Source organism: Dipodomys merriami, unplaced genomic scaffold (genome assembly GCF_024711535.1).
Source record: "Dipodomys merriami isolate MVZ:Mamm:240054 unplaced genomic scaffold, mDipMer1.0.p SCAF_1964, whole genome shotgun sequence".
In the NCBI taxonomy this organism is placed as follows: Eukaryota; Metazoa; Chordata; class Mammalia; order Rodentia; family Heteromyidae; genus Dipodomys; species Dipodomys merriami.
Window position 1 is genome coordinate 1 of NW_027203342.1, and position 17,192 is coordinate 17,192.

Consider the following 17,192-nt stretch of genomic DNA (forward strand, 5'->3'; position numbering starts at 1 on the left):
TATACTGTTCCTCTTCTTGCTCTGCCAAAGTAGCAGACACCAGGAAATGCTTACCCAAGGATACCAGCCAGGTCAGGCGAGAGATGCCACTGAATGCAGGAAAGCCAAACTGCTCTTCGTCCATTGGCCAGCTGTGGGCAATCACAAATGCTGTGAGGACTAGGAAGTAGAGAATGCCTGACAAAGAGCAGGACCCAGGTGCATGGGAGAGCGCATGGACACAGGGACCTTGCCTTACAAGGCAGCCAAATGTAGCCTCAAATAAGAAAGCCTCTTGTAGGTTTGAACTTCAATTTTGCTAGTAAAATGAGACATGCTCCTGGCAATAGCACACAATTCAGCTAAACAGTATGATGAAAAGTTCTAGGCTTTAAATATAGGAAGTTTACATGTACTTAGGAAGACAGCTACCCTCCACCCACCCCCCAAAAAAAAAAAACGCCTCTACAATAAATGATTTAAAGTCACCCACCATCCAGGCACAGTAGAGCAAACCGTAATACAAGCTACTTGGGACATGGACACTGGAGGAGTGTGGTTCAAGACCAGCAGTCTGGACAAAAGTTACTGAGGTTCTATATCAAAGTCTATATCAAAGTATAAGGGCCTGTGGTCCCAGTACTCACAGGCAGGACTAGGAAGGTCACTGACTGCATCTGGCACCAGGTAAATGTTCAGGACCCTCTGACAAACAAACTAAAGCCAAAGGTGCTGAGGCATAGCTTATGTGTAGCAGGTAGAGAGTCCTGAGTCATTTGCCACTGCTGCCAATAATGTTAAAGTCTTCTGGCAAGAGGAGAACAACCATGGTCTGCTAAGCTCCTGAAACCCAGATTCTTATCAACTCCATGTGAAATGGCGCACATCATGAAAATGGAAATAGAGAAAACAGCAACACTGGTCAGCTAGTTCAAGAGCATCAAGTTGATGGAGTGCTAAATATTCCCTTCTCTCTTCACAAAACCACACTCTGGAGAGTGTATGTACTAGAATTTCTGCCTGATTATGAAACTGACTGCTCATCTTCGTCCTTAGCCCAAATCTTAAACAAAACCTAAACTTAAGACTTCATATACGTTATATTAAATTTGTCAATCATTTCTTATGATTCTGACATTAACACTTAAAACAATGAGCGTGTTCTAGAGAATGACATATACAAGTTGTAGCTGGGTGCTGGCAGCTCATGTCTAGAATCAGCTACTTGGGAGACTGCAATCTGGAATCATGGTGTGAAGTCCATTGGGTCAGGAAAGTCTGTGACGCTCATGTTCATGAACCACAGAAAGCCAGAAATGGAGCTGTGGCACATGGTGGAGTGCTAGCCCTGTGAGGAAAAGCTAAGGGAGAGCACACAGACCCTGAGCTCAAGCCCCAGCCTTGACACACAGAAAAATTCTAAGGAAGCACACATAACAATTCATGGAGGCACTAGGACCTAAATGAAGCATCAAACTTAGAAGCAAAATCAGCTCCCTCCAGGCTGCTCACCATCTCCTGAAGTCCATCTCCTCTGAACACCTTACACAACAGCTCCTACCACCTCCTGCCACAAACTGAATCTAACCTGGTCCTGACTGGTATGTGAGCTCAATGCCTGTGACCTTCTATTGCTTTACCTGTTCTGAAGGTAATAATTACCAACTTTACTTGGCTATTATGTGAGTTTCTGACACATATTGTTATACTCCTTGTCATAAGTCTCCTATATCATTTTCAAACATCTGGACAATGATATTCCATTGTTTTGAAACTCATGAGGAGATAAAGCATCTTATCACCCATTGAAGTCCAGGATCCTAAAGATTTTCCTTCTCTAATAAAAGCCACTCAGATGGTCCTGATACCCATATGAGCATTCATCCAAGCACAAGAGCAGGTATCTCTAACAGGGTCCTTTTCTCCTATTCTTGCTCAAAGAATGACTACCATACAATAAATGATCCAATGTACAATACATGAAATACTGTGCACCCAGCCAATGTTCCTCTAATTTCCCGGACAAGGAAAGGAGCTGAGTGTTCAATGAGTCTGCAGACTAAAACTGACCTGTGAAGAGAAGGGACCCTTTGAGCAGTTCTTTCCCCAGGACTTCTCTTTGCAGGATTGCAAATTCCTCCATCAAGAGTTCTCTGTGTTCTTCCTGTATGACTTTTCCTGTCATGACAAAAATCGGTTACACATGCCAATTTGAAGTACTGGGTACAGGTGCACATCTTGAGAGGCTGTGTCAGCCTCAGGAAAGGACAGGACACGTGTCCCTTAGAAATATTTCTCTTAGCAAGGTCCCAGTGTCTCACTACTGTAATCCAAGCTACTCTGCGATCCTTGGACCAGCACAGAAACAAGTACTATCCTGGCCAGGTGTCTAGGCTCTCCGCACACCTCCACCCACGTGCCAGCTGAAGGAGACTCCAGGTGGAAGCTCAAAACAAATAAAACTCTAAGAAAGCACGACGGTAGCCACCTGTCTCCAAAGACACCATGAAACTTCAGAAGTGTCTGAGAGCCCACAAGGGGTTAATCTGGGTTCTGGAAAGGATTCAGTTACACACACACACACACACACACACACACACACACACACACACACACACACACACACACCTATGACCTGAGGAAGGGAGATAATGTGTGACTCTATTAAAACTGAAGGAACCATGATTTATCAAATGATCATGTCTTCAGGATCACTGAGAAACATTATTTAAATTGTTGTACAAGTAAGATGTTAACAGTTTTTGATGTGTGGTGGAATTTTCATATCAAGGTGTGATGTTTCCCTGTATGTAAAACAAACAGGCTCACAGGTTGTTTGAGTTACACAAATTATCTAGAATAAAATAAAATAGAACACAGAGCCAGGCACCAGTGGCTCACAACTATAATTCTAGCTACTCAGGAAGCTGAGATCTGAAGATCAAGGTTCAAAGTCAGCCCAGATAGTAAAGCCCAGGTAGTATAGTTATGTCCAATTAACTACTAAAAATAGTCAGAAGTGGAGCTGTGGCTCCAGTGGTAGAGTGCTAGCCTTGAGCAAAAGAAGCTCAGAGATAGTGCCTTCCCCCTGAGTTCAAGCCACAGGAATGGCACAAAAAGAAAAAAGGATCACAATGCTACTCTGTTCACAATGCGTTCTTTTATTTCACATCTTTGGAAAAGTACCAAGCAATCACACTTGCCTGTGTGTTGGGGAAACGGGAATCATATGGGACAGGCCCTCTGGGACTCAATGTCAGGCTCCTTCACTGGAATTAGGGAGTCAGGAAGATAGTTATTGGTGTGATGGTAGTGAAAACACAAGACTGGCTGAATCACAGCCCAATAATGTCTTGCAATACAAAAGCTTTACAAAGGACGAGCAAGTGTCCAACGGCCCTCCAGGGCCAGTACACATGTTACTCCATACTACGACATCATGACCTAGCTGGTCCCAACAGCTGGCCTCTGGGAGGCTGCACTCAAGAGGGCTAACCTCCAGAGCATCAGGCAAAATGTGCTAGGGAACCCATCCCTATAAGGACAAAGCCAATACTTACTGCTCCTTATCAGTCGTTCCCAGTTGACAGCAGCCACAGGCAGAAGCAGGAAAGGCAGTGCAAGCTGCAGAGATGAGATACCTCTTGGCCTCAGAAGTATTTGCAGCCTGCGATGAGGACCCTGTAAGCCACGTAGTGCATTAGAGTCCGTTCCATCATTTTGCAAACATTTGACCTCCCTCCCTGAGATCTAGATCCTGTGTCAAACACAAAGAAGATCACAAATATGGGAAACAAGCTTGTTCTTGGGGTAAAAAATACTGATGGCCAGGGGGAAATCTGTGCTGTTGAAGTGTCATCATTTTCTCTCCTTGTAATTTTCCACCTTTGCTGCCTGTACCCAACACTTCTACTACTGGATGAGATGCTGAACTCAGTAGGCTAGAACAACAAGGGGCAGAGGAGGTTAAATGTAACCTCCTTAGGAAAGAAAAGAAAAAGTAGTAAGGAAATAAGGAAACAGTCTCATTCTTGGTTTTGGCATCTCTAAGAGGTAATGTTGAGTGGATGGTCTCAAAGGTCCTCCCAATATGATAACATGACTCACTAGTCATCAGCAAAAAGGAAGGTAGAATACAATAAAATGCCAGGTTCACCCTTCAAATGAGAAAAGCGCAAAGAATACAACAATACCATGCATCAACAAAAATATGGCATAAGCCAGATACTGGTGGCTTGTGCCTGTAATCCCAGCTACTCAGGAGGCTGATCTGAGGTAGCAGGGTTTCCCAGTGAGCCTAAGCAGGATAGTTCATGAGTCTTTGATGACTAATTAACCATCAAAAAGCCAGAAGTGGAGGTATGGCTTAAGTGACAGAACACAAACCTTGAGTGTAAAAGCCAAGAGAAAGTTTAAGGTCCCAAGTTCAAGGCCCAGTATCAGAATACACATGCGCACAAAAACACATGGAATGACCAAGATCACATACACAATGCTAAATGAAGTGTAAATTAGCATAACCTGTGTGGAGAACAATTCACTTACTAGAATAAAGTTGAACAAATTCAACAGGGCCTTTATTCAGAGTCTAGGATAACCCGTCTGGGTTAAATACATAAAAATATGAATTACAGAATGCTTCTTTTGGTGGAATTAAAAACAATTTCCATGTCTAGCGGTGTATAAGGGAAGTACACAATGCACTTGGGTGGTCTAACAGCTTAGTCTTCTTTGCATTGCTAAAACAAATACTTGAGGTGAATCAGCTTATACAGAAGAAAGGTATTATTTCAGTTTAGTTTTAGAGGTTCCAGTTCAGGGTCATTTGGCCCTTTGCTTTCAAGTCTGTGGCAAGGAGTACCACCATAGTGGGAGTATACACATAATAGCCAAGGAGAGAAAAAGACAAGGGCTCAAGATCCCAGGATCCACTTCAAGAGCAAGCTGCTCCCCACGCCCCACCATTGACCTACCTTCCCTTCCATCAGGCTCTTCCTCCTGAAGGTTCCACTTCTCTTTCCTAGTGCCTCTGACTTGTCACTTGGCCTTTCACACATGAGCCTTATACGATATTCCAGATACAAACTCTAGTATCCAATTCACAGCAGTTAAAGGGATAAATAGTACTTGTATAGCTCCTATTATGTTTTTGCAAAGAACAGATAAAATAAGAAGTTGATCAATATATAGATCATTCCTGAGAATCAGAAAAGAAAACAAAGAAGAGAAAAGAAAAACAAAAGGGGAAAAAAAAGACTTTAAAAACCAAGTAATTGGGCTGGGAAGGTGGCTCAGTGGTAGAGCCCTTGCCTTGCATGCCTAAGGCCCTGGGTTCGATTCCTCAGCACCACATAAGCAGAAAGAAAAAAGCCAGAAGTGGTGCTGTGGCTCAAGTGGTAGAGCGCTAGCCTTGAGCTGAAGAACTGAGGGACAGCGCCCAGGCCCAGAGTTCAGGCCCCACAACCGGACCCAAAAAAAGACAACCAAATAATTTTCTGACCCAGTAAAGAACATAGAGCTCAGCAGAATCTCGGCAGAAAGCACCTCCAGGAAGCTCACACACAATAGGGTTTTGCACATAACAAATAAAGTTCCCTAAAACCTACTGGATACTATTGATGATTTCTATTAAAACTTACTTATTAGTAACACAAATTATTTTAAAAGCTATCATTACTGGTTCGTGCTGATTTACAGGCATTATTTCATGGACACTCCTTAGTGACTTTCTCTGACAAGCATCTCACTTATATATTACTGCATGGAAACAATCCTAAACCCAGTAGTTTCAAACAATAACAATAGTTTTAGTCCTCTTAGAAAAGGGCCAGGGTTGGTCTGTGTTCAAGCAGAGTCAACTAAACCCAGGCTTTCTGGATGATCCACTTGCAAGACCGTCATTCACATGGTCAGGATTGGTCCCAGGCATTTACCAAGAGCTCAGCCAGGCCTGAGGGCCACAGGGCTCAATGATTCCCACATGGGTGTGGGCTTCCTCACAGCATGGCGGCTGGATTCCAAGAGCAATACATGTCTAGGTGCTTAGCATTTTGATCATAGAGCTTTGCTAGGAATATAATAATCGATTTCACTACAGTCTGTCTGTCAGTCAAGGCTGTCACAACATAATCCTGGAGACCAAAGAGAAGACACATCAACCCTACCACAAGGTGAGAGGAGTAAAAAGGGAGCAGTGTGGGAAATGTGTGTCCAGAGATCCATGCATGGCTATCTTTGGAAAATTCAATATGCTACAGGGTCCTTGGTATCATCTCCATTTGGAAAATGAAGAAACTGTGTCCTACACAGACTCAGACACAGTTTTCTAGGCAGCACACAGCTCACAAGGCAGAGTCCTTGCCAGCAACTCTCCAGCCTTCTAGTTCTTCTAAAATTTCTCCTGTAATTAATCTGGCCTGGATCACCTCTACTTTCCTTTTCTGGGAAGGGTCTATGTCATGTCACTAACAGGAAGATGAAGGTAAACTTCCCATTATGGGAGATTTTGCTAAATGAGATACCTGTCCTTTCTCCTCAACTAAAGTCTGAACTGCTTGCAAGACAGGAAGCAGCTCAGTAATACCTTGTATCCACTTGAAATTTGATCCGGTTCCATGGGCACAACAGGAGTTCAATGAACTCCTATTTGAGATGCACCTATTTATTTCCAGCCTGGGTCTCTGACTCTCCACTACGCTATGAATAAAAGGCACAGGGAGAGGGGCTGGAGGCCTGTTTATACCTCCTACTCTACCTCCTCATCCCTCAACTCACATATAGCCCCTCATGTTATAATCCTTGAATGAATTAAGGAATGTATGCACGCATGAATGAATGACAGATGGATCTAAGTGGGGTAGTGTTCCAGGTTTATCATCACTTTCTTGATCCAAACAAGCAAAATCTAGCATAAGAGATAGACAATGCCTTCTCATTGAGACCTCCAAGCCTAAGACAAGGCAACCTGATGTTTTGGTGGAAAATTAAACCCAGTGGGCCTCATGTTGGAAAGAAGCAGATAAAGATGCATCATACAGAGGATGGCAGTGCAAAGAGTTTTTAGCTGAAAGAGAGAAAGGATGTAAGCTTTGTTGTTTTCATTTTATGCTGGTACTGGGACTTGAACACAGGATCTGTACACTGTCTCTTAGCTTATTCACTCAAGACTTGTGCTTTACTATGTGAGCCACATCCCCATTTCTAGCATTTTGGTGGTTAATTGAAAATAAATGTATCATGTACTTTCTTGACCTGGCTGTCTTTGAACCGTGATCTTCATAGCATTATAGAGGTGAAACACTGCTGCAATCTTTAAGCCTGCTCATCTTCTCTGACATTTTCTAACACTCTCCTTACTGGGATCCTGTGGTTAAGTGCAGAAGACACAAGGATAAGAGGAGGAGGAAGCAGTCAGTGTTCCCTGATGCCTTCTCTACTCCATGCTGTCTGCTGAGTAGAAGCTTGGGCGTTTACTCCTACTTAGACAGTTTCATAATGAAATGAAATGGGGCTGGGGGAAGGCAGCTGCAACTGGAAGTAGGGACAAGAAGTAGCTGAGATGCAGCAACCAATTCCAGTTCACCAAGATTCTACATTGGAAATCCCACAGTTATCCTGAACTGTTAATGGAGTAACTCAGAGGTTCATTCTCCTTTACCACACATCTCTGTAAATAAATAAAACCCTCTGGCTTCTACTTACCATGCCAATCTAAACCTGGTTTCTCCCATCTACCACACTTTCTTGGTTTGAAAAGAAATCACTGCAGGAAGGTACACACATTTTTGTTTCCCACAATGAGTGGCACAATGAATTGTAACCGTGGAGCGATCGTGGAGAAAATTTTCTATTTTTCTATTTTTGCCTTCTCAGAGTTCCTTCAGCAACAATTAATTTTGCTGAGTCTTGACCCTTAAGGGTCTTAGAGGGAGGTCATAAACTGACCTCAATTGAAATGCTGAATTGAAATCTCTTTGTACAACTACTGAATAATATATGTATGTATGTATGTAGATTTATAAAACATTTACTAAATAGCATGCTGTGAAAATAAATGAAGAAATAAGAGAGAGGTAATGCATTCTCTTGTCTAATTTCTCTATTGTGTTGAAAGGTATCTTTTCATAAACACAGTCTACCAAAATATTGGGTACTAGTGATGACTCACACCTGTAATCCTAGCTACTCAGGAGGCTGAGGTCTGAGGATCATGATTCCTAGCCAGGCCAGGCAGAAAAGTCCGTGAGACTCTTATCCTCAATTAACCATCCAAAAGCCAGAGGTGGAGGTGTGTGTGGTCAAGTAATAGAACTCCACCAGCCTTGAATGAAAAAAGCCAAGTGAGAACTCCTGAGACCCCGAGTTTAAGACTGTTGAGAGAAAGATTCTTATGATCAGTGAGCATAGTTTTTTCCTTGTCTGGTCTGTAGTAATTTGCTGTGCTTTATCAAAGGCACTCAACAAGCACCTCCACAGTCTGCACTTCTCAGCATGGTAGGGGAACAAAGTCCCTGCATGGCTGCAGCTGTGTGACTACTGAGGAGGGAGCTTGAGTCTTCCTCCACTGTGAGGCCCTGCCTGGGGATTCAGGCCCTGGCACCTTATCAGCTGCCTGGCAACACCTCAGTCATGAGGTAAAGAAGGATATGTTAAGATGGTAACAGAGCTGGGAAATTCCTACCACCCACTGATGTCCCAGGCTCAAACAGCAAGGCAGGCCTCAGTGTCTGTGATGACAAGTGAGAGGCCAGGTGCCTGCAGGTACCATGGAAAGCCAGCACTCTCTCCACTCTATAAGCACACCACCCTGCTGTGCCCTGAATGCCTTTGCTCCTTTATGTGCTTACTACCTGGTACTTTCCAGCCCTTACAGCATGTTTCTTCTTCCATTAAAAAAAAAATCAGCACCCATTCTATGGACACAGCTTCATATTTGTGTTTATTGTTGCATTTTTCTGTGCTGTTAAAAAATATTTTGTTTGCTTGTTTTTAACAAGGTCTTGCAGTGTAGCTCAGGCAGTATTCAAGGTCTCAATCGACCTGCCTCTGTTTCCTAAGGGCTAGGATTTCAATTGTATGCCACTTCCCCCTACTTACTGCATCCAGAGACCACATAGAGTACCTGACCTGAAACAACCAGGTTTGTACAGGTACACAGGTATCGTCCACACCTAGGACTCATTCGTTCACCACCAAATGATGGATGATTGATGAATATTGGATTGGTTAAGTGATGCGCAACTATGTACATAATTTGTGCTCCAGAGAGAAGATTCTTTTCTAATTACAGTCCACTTCACCGTTTTCCACTACCATCCACCTCTGTCCATAACACAACTTCTAGAATCGAAGGCACGACTCAAGGGGTAGAGTAACAGCCATGAACAAGAACACTAAGGGACAGCATCCAGGGTCTGAATTCAAGCCCCAATACTGCCACAACATCAACATCTGAAGAGAAAATTACAATAATGGGGAAGAGAGAAGTACTGAGTATTTATAAGCAGCACTTCCAAGTCAGGGAAGTGTTAGAAGATAAGAGTGCTGTGACTGTGCTATGCGAGGTGCGAATAATTTCCAGGGCTTTAATTTACTGTCGAGTTGGATTTATTTTAATTGCTTTTTAATAAAAGGTAAAGTGTGTTGTTGCTGTTTTTATCTATATCCTAGTTGTTACAAGGAAGAAACCTCATACTGTGTGACTATACTGAGAAACAGTTCAGCAAACTTAAGATTTCCTTGTCTATTGAACTGTAGGGGTCAGTATCATTACTTTGTCATTAATAATTGCACACTGTGGGCTAGATGCAGGAAAGACCGTCTGTCACCCACATATGACTATGCTAACATCTTCATATTATTTTGCTCATCGTTTATGGAACTGAGACCACACTCTTTCAAACCACATGGCTTGTCCTTATAGGCATCTTCCCTTGCACAAAATGCTTCAGTCATTGCTCTAAAACTGAATGCAGGAAGACAATCACATTTCCATTTACTTCTCACTGGAAAACTAGGCTGTTTTCATTTCTTCCCACACAGCTAAGCAGAGTCAAACTCTTTAAACAAAAATCCTTGTCCAGAGTGCAAGATAAAACCCTTGAAACTTTTACCAAGTTCCAGGCACTACATTATGTCCTGGAACTTTCTGCACCTTGCTCCCAGTCATCTTACCAGCAGCTCTGAGGCATGTGCTCTGGTTTCACCCATTAAATAGGAGGAAGGAGAGCATTCAGGTCAGGGAGGGCAAAGTACATGGACCAGCACACTAGCTGGGTCCCCATCAGGCTAGGATCTGTCATCTAGACAGATCACAGGGGAAACCACATAGGCCAAGTTCACAGTCCCAACATGGACAAACTGCCTCCTAGAAAAGCCGGAGCGATTTTACCCAGCAGAGCTGTCCTGGCATGGCCAACAGCAGGACAGCAGTTTTATTAGGCTTTGAGCCAGGGACAAACACATTTTAAATATGATCATCTAGGCACAGGGGTGCATTTGCCATCCAGCTTATAAAACCCTTTCCATGATTGAGCCCTTGCCATTCTCACTCTAGGTCATTTTTGTTTCCTTTTGTCACTACTTTGGTGTTATTTTCTTGCAAGCCCTGCAACCCTAGATCCATTGTCTAGCAAGACCACTGGGGGGCTGTGGCAAACATAATGCTAAGTGCACTATGCCAATGGCACTTTCCATAGCCACACATTTCCCAGGCACCTTGGAATTTGCCACAACTTCAAGGAACACAAGTAGAATGTAGGCCCCAGGTTGGCAATGCCCCTGAACAGCCCCATTCGCACTACATCAATAGTTTGGGGTCATTTTATTGGATAAAATTCTTAAGAGGACACTGATTGGAACAGATGAAACCAGTAATGGACTCACTCGTGTTAATAAATAAGCGAATAGATCCAAGAAGGAGCTCTTGGCCTATCCTGGCAGCCCTGACTTCAGTTAATGGCAGAAGGACAGATAGCTCATTAGAATAATGTCAAACATAACTAATTAGACAATTATGCTGTCACCAATTAGAACCTGTCGATATCTAATTTTGACTTCTGTCTAATCAGGCAGGCCCCAAGTTCTCCTAACTTGTTTGTGACTCAGGGCTAACGATTATTTTTTCTTTTTCTTTTGTTTTTAATTGCTCTGTAGTATACTCTGCTGAATGTAATTAGTCTAAGAGGGTCTTTTTTTTTTCTTTTGTTTGAAACAGCATTTAGCCTTACCTAGGTAACTAAGGAGGAAAGCAATGTCTTCCAAGAATGAACCACTCTCAAGTCCTGCCAGTCTTTATGGCTCTCTTGGCACGTCCAAGTCCAAATTACCTAGCTCACTTGGCATCTTTTGTTCCTGTTTCCAGCCAAGCCATCCAGTCTGCCCACTTGGCTGTGACATTTCAGAGCTGGAACCTCCTAATATCAGGGCATAAGCACAACGCAGAATTCCTAGCCACGTCTTCCTTAGGCCTAAATATACTCTGCACCAGGCTTAGCTGTCTACTGAGGAGGCAGAGTGAGAGGCTAAGTTGAACAATTTCCTCCAAATAGTTTAAAATCCAAAGTTGTCTGCAAAGGAGCACAGATGTTCTGATCTCTGACAACAGCCAGAATTTGTTGCCAACACATCAGCCCACTGGCAGAGAAAAACAGACACAAAATACCAGATCTACGTGACTCTCTTTCTGCCTGACCTAGCACCAACTCTGTGATCTCCCAGGGCACACATACTTGGCGATTATCAGCCAGGAAGGCTCAATGTCACTAGTACCCTTCAGAAACCTCTGTACTCCAGCCAACAACCTTATCAAATTTTTATCACGGTTCATTTGGGTCACCCTCCACATACCATAAACCTTTTCCTGTGAGGATTCTCTCCACATAACAAAGCAGAGAATACAGAATCAAGACTTTGGAAGCTGATACCTCAATTCACCCCCTGCTTCTTCAGGATTTGAATCTGAAGCCAATGAATGAAGCATCAAAGGTAGGAGGAGAAAAGTAAAGTCTTTCTCAAAACTGGGCACTGTGATGGATCTTTCAGAATATTCTCCCAACAGGCAGGAATGAAAACCACCAGGTATCACAAACTTCAGCAGAACAGAGCTAGCCAGAGGATTAAGTCACTTTCATTGCCCAAAACTGGCCTAGTGCTTGGAGTTTGCAAATATACTATGGGGTTTAACTACAAGGAGCAGGACCAGAAGTGATGGGTGGGTGGATCAGTCCTGAGTAAGACCAAGAAGCCAATCTACTCTCCACAAATACAGACAAGGGGTATCTCTGTCCCCATCCAAATGGTAACCTTTAAAAAGTGCAGTTTACAACCCTAGTGTATTGTGCAACTGAAGTATTTGTGCCCTTGTTAGACTCATAAGCTCTGATGCTTAGGACATCTGGCCAACAAGAACAAAGCCAGGCTCAGCCAAAGTAGAGGGGCCCACCTTGATATCAGCATCAGATGCATCCTCAGCCCCAACCTGAAACACCACACAAGCAAAACAGGATTTATTCATTATTGATGACACTCATACTGTCCAGAGAAATAAATCAATGAAGAAACATGGATGCCTTCTTCATCATCGTCTTAATTCAGCCCTGAAAGAACCTTAGTTTTAAATCTCCACAGGGAATTTATCCAACAGGCTGGATATTATTGACTTAATTCATCAGGTTGGTTTTTAAATTTTCATGTGCTTTACTTTGGCCTCAGGGGTCTAGTATAAGTCAGAACACATGCGTAGCATTAATTGGGAAACTCATGTGGTTTTCCTGCTTCCGCTGGAGGATTTGGCTCTTGGCAAGAACAGACAACACTTTTAGGGAATCTGGTTTCATCAGGAAGCAGTTGGTTTTCACTGGCTTGCCACATTCCTGTGGCTGTTCTAACCGGTGAACAGGTGCATAAGCAAAAGAGGCAAGGACAGTCACCTTCCTGCTTAGGAGAGGATTTTAGAACATGTTCACTAATTGTCAAGTAGTGTATATCAGTACTGGAAGGTGTCCCATTGAAAGAACTCGCCAAATCCAAGGATGCTTTGGAGTTCCTTTGTGGGCTGGCTATGAACACTTGGAAACTTGTACACTTTTCTACTTATAATTCATAGGAAAGGGAGGCTACAAGTCTGTGTTGAATGTTCCTATCTTGCAGGGGAAGAATGGGAGATTTTCAAGCACTACCTACATTAGAGTCTCAATCCTATGACACTGAAAAAGGATCCAGGTCTGCCTCTTCCTGACTCCAGGCTCTCTGCCCCACACAGATATCTTTCCCCATGACAGGCAATTTCCTAAGAATATTGAAGAGGAAAACCCTCAGCACTTTCCTTCAGTAACATATGTCATGATTTCTTATGCCATCTGCCTTAAGACAGACACCAGTGGTTTATGCCAGTAATCCCAGCCACTCAGGATGCTGAGATAAGAGGATCACGGTTCAAAGCCAGGCTGAACTAAAAGTTCATGAGACTCTTACCTCCAGTTAGCCAGCAAAAGTACAGAAATGGAGCTGTGGTTCACGTGGTAGAGCACCAGTCTTGAGCGAAAAATCTAAGCAAGAGCAGGAGGCCCAGAGTTCAAACCTCAGTAATGGCACACAGACACACAAAAAGACATTCCTCTTACAAGCTGTGGCAAACTGCGCATATGACTAAGCTATGTCATACCTAACCTGTAAAGGCTCACTTTCCCTCTGAAATTAAAGAAACTCATACCTATCAATTCATTTCTCACACCTCTCTTCTTAATCTTCCTATGTATTTCATTGTAGCTCTTTCCTCAGATATAAAGATCTGCTATTGCTACAATCTATATAACAATGTAGAGGGAAATCATTCTTTCCTGAAAGTGCCCTCCTGAGGTTTTACCTCAAGAATCCTGCAAATGAACCTGGAAGATGGGGGTCAGATTGCCTTCCCTTCCTCTTCCTAAAGGTGTAAGAGCCTGTACCTGAGAGCGGCTGCTTTCATGATCAATGAATGGGAGATGTGGGGCTGAGAGCTCTGCGAGGTGGTGGTCTAGGATCCTCCCTCATGGGAGACCCCTTGAGCCACAGATCCACTTCTGGCAGTTTCTTGGTTAACAGGAGGTAAAGGTCTCATGAACTTTCCTTACCAGGATGGCTTGGAACTAAGATCCTCAGATTGCAGCCTCCTAAGGAGCTAGGAGCTATAGTGAATGCCCATCCCAAAGCTTTTCTAATCTTCTAACAAAAGGACACCCCCTTCCAAGCACAATTCAGAGAACTTCAGGCCATCTTTCCATTCAACTCCAGCCTCTGCTGAGATCCACCACCTTCCATAAGTTCATCCTCTCTGAATTGTGAACTTTTCTCATATGAAACAGGAGTACTACTAGTTAAAGGGCTACAGTGAGAATTAAATGAGATAAGCTGACTCCATCAGTGAGCACCTTTCTTTCCAGTGAATGCTCCAAATGCAAATATCACCATCACCAACACTGAGGTTTCAAGCTATGTCCTATCCAGCCTCTGCACCAGCTCAGGCCCCACACAGGCTCTGCAGTGCATCAGTGCTGCCCAGGCCTTTTCTAGACCCAATTATACTTCAATGTCTCTTAAAATCACTGCAGCTTAGTCTCATCTGTAGCAAGAACATTAGCTCCATCACAGGTCTGCTGTGCTCACTCTGCTTCATCAAATATGGGTTAACAGAAACAAACAAACAAACATTTAAGTATTCCTTTTAAGCCAGCAGGAAGGTCTCACACATTTCTTCCACATTCTGGCAACTGTTCACTCAGCATCCTCATCCAGAATCCTATCCCTAAAAAGTCTGTAGCTTCCTTCGGGAAAAATCACAAGCCAATCTTTGTAAAGCCTCCCCTGAGCCTCCTAAGGCAGTGGAGAGAGTTCAGAACTCCAGGGATGTCTTTGGAAATGACCTTCAAGCCACTGACTGTCTACAGTGTGAACTCTGACAGCTCCCCGCCCCCAGGCCTACGTGTTAGGTCTGATGGCAGCCTGGAAGGTTCTAGAACCTTAGCAAGAAGGGCTTAGTGGAAGGAAGTCAGGTCACTGGAGACTTGTCTAAGGGATGGTGGGACCCCACCCCTTCCTGTTCCTCTCTTTTTGCCTCCCGGCCACCATAAAGTAGGCAGCTTTGCTCCATCCTGTGCTTCCACCATGAGGACTTGCTTTGCCACAAGGCCCAAAGGCAAGGGGCCAAGACACCAAGACCCAAATCCCTGAAACCGAAATAAACCTTTCTTCCTTAGGGTTTGGCTGATCTGGGTGTTTTGTCACAATGACAAAAAGCTGGTAACACAGGTGTGGAGCCGACCCTATGGCTTTCCTAAGTCAGACTGACACCCAGACTGCTCCTGTCAAGAATATTAACCTATGTACTTCGGTGGAATCAAATGGCTTGACTCATGGTCAACTTTTTTTGCAGTTCAGTTGCTAGAATAATAGGAAATCTCTGTAATGAGCTGTATTCACTGAGAGAGGAGAGAAAAAGTTTTCTTTGGTGGTGCTGGGGTTTGAACTCAGGGCCTCCCATTGGCTAAACAAGTGCTCAGCCAATTGAGTCACTCCAACAGTTGCTTGATGCAGTGTTATTTTTGTTTGTTTGTTTTTGTTGGTCATGGGGCTGAACTCTGGGCCCTGTTGCTGTCCCTGAGTTCTGCAGCTCATGGTGAGCACCCTACCACTTGAGCCACAGTGCCACTTCCAATTTTCTGGTGGTTAATTGGAAATAAGAGTCTCATGGACTTTCCTGCCTGGGCTGGCTTTGAACCATGATCCTCAGATCTCAGCCTCCTGTGTAAAGAGGATTACAGGCATGAGCCACCAGCACCAGGCTGCAGTTTATTTTCAAGGTGAGGTCTCAATTATGTCCCAATCAATGTAGACTGTGATCCTCCTATTGGTGCTTCCCTTCACGGATGACAGGCATGTGCCACCAAGCCCAGTGATTGACTGCATGGGTCTCAAGAACTTTTATGGCCTCAAAGTACCATCCCCCAATCTGCACCTCCCAAATAGCTAGGATTACAGGCTTGAGCCATGACATCTGGCTGAGGAGCACTTCATAAAGATATAAGCTGGGCTAAGATTTTTCCCAACTTCTGGACTTGACAAAAATCATGCAATAGATATGATGGTCCTGGCCAAGAATGAGAGGCCCAGCCTCCCTCCAGGAAAACCTCAGAGCCTAGTCACATCCATAAGAAACAGCAGCAGCCATCACACCATAGGGTGGCAGCAACCTGCACAGAACATAATCACAGCTCATGCCCACAGAGACCCTCCTTCCTATGTGGCAAATGGAAAGCCACTGCTGACATGGGGGAAAGTAAGCATCATTACAATGACCTAGGATGAAATTTGGAAAATCTGTTATGGACTCCCAAGGCTCAGCCCTTTCGTGGACAAAAAAGCTGTGTTAGTTACACACGAGTGTGAATCATCTATGCACGAATACATCTGTGTGTGCATGTGTATTGGTGCATGTGTGCATATATACATGTATCTGCCTTTGTGAGTGTATATTTGTGTGGGCATTGTGAGCGTGGTGCATGAATCTGTGTATGCATGTGTCTGTGTGTGTCTCTGTACACATGTGTGTGAGCACGCACCTATGTAGGCATGTGTGTGCATATGAGCCTGTGTGTGCATGTGTGTGCATGCGTTTCAGAATATTCATGTATATATGCACATGAGTGGGCAGCTGTGTGGGCATATATGCATGCATCCCTGTTTGTATGTGCATGTGTGTGCACACATATTCGTAAGTTTAAGGAAATAGACTCCAGACTTCTCATAGGAAGGGAGGAGTTAATATTCCACAGGTTATTAATCCTGTAAGCCTCTTCCTCTGGGGACACATCCCAGGAAAAAGGGAAGCAGGTCAGAGGGACCAAACAGTCTATAAAGTAGTACAAGATTCTAGAGCTAACCTTGCCTCTCATAAAAGGGGGAAAAAGTGAGTGATGACTTTGGGCACCTGTCCCCAGATACTAAACTTGTGGAAAGGTGAAAGTAAAACTTCAGAGGAGCTGTCCATCCTCAGGACAATGAAGGTTGCTCTGCAGCCACTTAGCAGCTCTGAGTAAGGGGACATCTGGTCCACACAGGGAGAGGACACCCCAGTGAACAAGCAGGGACATGCTGCAAAGCCCAGGACTCCCACCTCCTCCGCACAACCACCAGGGCCCCGGGCCCACACATGATGCACCAGTCCTCATACAAGTCCC

General features: G+C 44.0%; 1 long non-coding RNA gene across 5 annotated transcripts in view; it reads right to left on the reverse strand.

Moving 5' to 3' along the window:
• Positions 1-43: 43 nt before the first annotated feature.
• LOC138831451 (uncharacterized) overlaps positions 44-17,192 on the reverse strand; it is a 39,893-nt gene continuing 22,744 nt past the window's right edge. For 3 of the 5 annotated variants that reach the window (XR_011373303.1, XR_011373302.1, XR_011373304.1), the window contains exons 2-4: positions 3,540-3,660; positions 2,050-2,157; positions 44-131 (exon numbers count right to left, since the gene is read on the reverse strand). This is a non-coding gene — a long non-coding RNA (uncharacterized lncRNA). Of the gene's footprint in view, positions 132-2,049; positions 2,158-3,539; positions 16,132-17,192 lie in introns of those variants that run through there. The other 2 variants (XR_011373301.1, XR_011373300.1) reach the window with 2 other exon arrangements.